At 35.9% G+C, this 4,245-nt stretch overlaps 1 protein-coding gene across 1 annotated transcript in view; it reads left to right on the forward strand.

Annotated features, from left to right (window-relative positions):
* The window catches only part of LOC147838311 (uncharacterized), a 441,300-nt gene that overhangs the window by 23,167 nt on the left and 413,888 nt on the right, over positions 1 to 4,245 (forward strand). The gene's annotated exons all lie outside the window — the stretch shown is intronic.

A 4,245-nucleotide genomic window follows, 5' to 3' on the forward strand; every position in this document is an offset into this window, starting at 1 on the left:
AGAACCCTAAGCTCGGAGATAATTGAGCCCACAGCTCCCGCCTGGTAAATGAGCATGTAAGGGGGTACGAGATTAAGTAGGTCTCAAGAGCTCCCCCTGGTAAAGGAGGAAAGGTGGAGATGGGTTGAATGGTGGATTCTATTAAAAACGCAGATGAGGGAGTAACGCTACATTGGCTGTTTATTTGGAATCATCTGGAACGATCCGATTGGCTTACTAATGATAACAGATGAGAGACCAGCTGCGATCAGTCCTATCACATGCTCCTCTTCAAATAAGTTTGTGAAACTTCACTTATCTAAATTTATGTTCTTTGTCCAAAATTTGCCACCAGTTTAAAAAAGATCACTTATTACGCTATATTATCAACCTCTGTCAACTTATTTTCTTTTTTTCTTAAATATAATTTTTCTTACTATTTGAAAAGGATTGATTGTAGGTCTGGTGGTTCATCTCAGCATGTGTGCACTGCAGTTTTCAAGAAGACAGAAAAACATTATTTGTACAATTTTGGCAATACTAGCCCAAAAACCTAGGCCTTTTTGATCCTGCAAACATTGCTAGTAACTTCTCATGATATACTCTCAAAAATAAAGCTGCAAAAGCTGTCACTGGGGCAGTACCTGTTCAAAAGGTACAAGTTTGTACCTGAGCAGATCACATTGGTGGAGCTTTCACAACTGCATTGTTTAGCTTAGCGGATTTGCATTTTAGGTCATTTTCCTATATGGTGGGGTTCGTTTGGGCAGGTGTGAAGGCAGCAATCTCAGTACACATTGGAGCAGTTCATTTGTGGTGATAATGTGATCTAGACTCAAACAGGCACAACAGCAAAAAGTGCGCATTTCTGTGTTTCTCAGCACTCTTTCATAGGAATATATTTATATATATATATATATATATATATATATATATATATATATATATATATATATATATATATATATATATATATATTATTCTGACCAATGGAAAAGCAGTTTAGGAAATATGTTCAATGACAAACCAGCCCAATGAGTGATGTGGATGTTGTCACATGATTGCATTTTGGTGAGTTTTGGACCAGAACCATCAGTGTGGTGTAAAACAAAAATGGCTTAAAATTGCTACAATTTATTATTTAATGCCCTTGATTTGAACCAAAATGAACCTTTTTGGTTTTGATTGTCATGCCATCAATTCATTTCAGTTCGATATCTCTGTGCATCACGGTGCATTGACGATGCTTTCCATAAACAATTTGATATTACTTCACAGCACAACAATTCTTGTATTAAAATTACTAAACGAGATTAAGCCTCTTCCTGTTTTCTTTGAAACAGTCGCACTAATGATAAGTGCGCTGGGGCACTGAAAGTAAAAATGCAGTGCAGGTCATCAGGGGAGGGCTGACAGTCGCGTCTGGGCTCATTTCAAGGCAATTGTGTTTATAGTACGAGTAAACTCTAATATGCTAAGGTGAACCTGTGAATTAAATCTTACTCCACATCTTAACTATCATTCATACATTTCAGTAGGTTATATTTAGGCCACACTCCATGGGAAAGGTTGGTTTAGGGGGCACGTCTTCTTTTGAACATTCATACATTTTACAGCTTGCATTGCATTAATGCGTCGACTTATTTATTCGACAGTACCTACAGTAGTTATGTTTTCCCATGAGATTGGGTTAGAGCAGGGCTAAATTTGTGCCATAACACGCCGGATCCGGAACCTCTGAAATCTGATCAGGCACCTCATTTTACCGATACCCCTCCTCAAATGCCCTCCTCACCCATCCTTCCATAGCTTGCCGGATCTGTTACCCCAATCTGTTTCGGGACCTCGTAATTCACAAATTAAGCACTGGGTTAGAGTCATGTGAGATGTAGGGATTTACAAGCAACATTTATGCTTAATAAAACAAACAGATATTTCACAGTTTTTGTTTATTCTCATTTATAATCAATATAGTCTACTCAAAGTAATTAGTCATTTAATTATTCTGCTTAAATCCTATAATCATTAATATACATTTTATTGATGCAGTCATTTACATTGCTTTCACCTATTTTTCCATTAGTTTATAATGCTTGCTGTTTTAGTTTAGCTTTATGTTGGGTGGTTTAAAGGGATGTTTGTATAACTAGAATTTAGAGAATTGCTGCATACAAATTTGCCAACTTATACTATGTCCTAAAAGTGTGTACTTATTTTTTTGTAAAGAAATACATTTAGGTGTGTAATGTTAACAGATGAGTATGGAAGCTTATAGATAAACTATTTCCTCATTAACGGATTGTTACGCTGCTTAGTTATCTCTACACATCATCCTCATTTCTTCCATATTTAATTTCCTACCTTATTGTAGATTCATCTGTGTGTTAATCTGCCATTCACGAGTCTTTCATGCAGAGAAATCTCCTCAGGTGTTTGGATAGTTACAGATTTAGAAGTTAATGACCAAACATGTCTTTAAAAGACCACATTGCTGTTGAAGATGAAATATATTGCTAAAAACATTAAATAGATGTATTCAGAAGGTTCGATATTACAAATTACCATTACTAGCAGTCAATCAAACATTTCACCGAGCCTCTCCACTCAACCGTCAATTCCGCGCGTCCGCCATTTTTGTAGTTTGTTTACACCTTTTCCCCCGTATTTGTAGTTCTAATCGAATTCACGCTCAACAGTGTGATCACCTGTTGTAAACGCCAGATCAAAATAACGCATTTAAAAATTATAGCGCCCGATTTGTGTCACTTTTTATGAGAGTAGTGAATAATTGTCTCGGTATGTAGCCTATGTGAATTATGAAACATCCTAAGAATTATTCTCTTAATTTGTCATCAGCCAATATTTCCATCTGCTTTCTGTAATGTTTTTGAATGAATAAAACTCCATAAATAAAATCCATGTATTCAGGTATACGTTAAACACACAATTTAAAATGGACTACTGTTCCTTATAATGCTTTTATAGTTATATAAATTTAATGTGATCTTGCATGAATTGTAATCAGGTGCTAGCAATATTTACCCACTAAATCTCTAGTGAACCAATAAGGGGTTCTAAAGGTCTGCTCTTCGAATTTTCTAATGGAAATATTACACTCAATTATACTATGAGTTCCTTTTTCGAATACTATAGGATGATAGTATGTGAATTAGAATGCAGCAAATGTCTTCAGTTAAAGGCTTTAATATCACTGTACGCTGTTTTAATGCCATCAGTTTACTTTTGCTTTGTTATAACATCACCCATTAAAGGTCAGACCGATGTTAAACCGATGTACGCAACTAAGATTAATCAATAAAGCTTGCTGACTTCACTCCTGTTTTGTCTCCTTTGTTTACTGATATATAAAGGCTGTTATTGTTATTTGAGAAGACTCTTCCTCTCCACATTCACCATGCACCTTCGTATAATCATGAAAACACTGTGCAATGCTGAGTGTGCTGCATGCAGGTGAGTAGACTTCAACTCTTTTCTATCTGTGTGTGTTTTCTGTGTTTTGTGATTAGTGTTTTTATTTGTCCTCTATTTATTTCTGCTTTTAAATTGCATTATTGAGTCTTGATCTTTCATTCAACAACTTTTAACCTTGAAAAAAACCTTAAAAAAAGTGACTTTTCTGATCATCTATAATAATCTACAGTGCTATATTGTGTGTGTTGGGGTTGTATTTTACACTACAAACACCTTGTAATAACCTGCAGCACATTTTCTTCACATTTTACAGATTATTTCTCTAACTATTATTTATTATACATTATATTATTGCTTTAAACGACTGAAATGTTAATAAAAGTCACTTTGTTAAACTGTAGAGTTGAACTTACAGCATCAGAAGTGGACAGAGCAGAGATCAACATCCCATAATGCAATTCACCACTGTAATTAAACACAAAACACAATAATTAGAAACAGTTCATTACAGATATATCTACAGTGTATATAGTGTGCTTTATGTTTGTGAGAGGTCAGAAGAGGACAGATTCAGCTCAGTGTGGTCAGAGATTTTCAGGGTCAGGTCAGTTTATTAAGTCTATTAAGTCTTCTTTGGGTCTGAAGAGTTGAGAGGTCACGGCGGGACACCAGTGTGAGGACAGGAATAGATAACAGGCCTGCTTTACCTCATGATCACCTGATATTACTGATCGGTATTCAGTTTGCATGTTCTCCCCATGTCGGTGTGGGTTTCCTCCGGGTGCTCCGCTTTCCCCCACAGTCCAAACACATGCGCTATAGGGGAATTGATCA

Source organism: Danio rerio, chromosome 22 (genome assembly GCF_052040795.2).
Source record: "Danio rerio strain M-AB ecotype USA chromosome 22, GRCz13ab, whole genome shotgun sequence".
NCBI classification, from domain to species: Eukaryota; Metazoa; Chordata; class Actinopteri; order Cypriniformes; family Danionidae; genus Danio; species Danio rerio.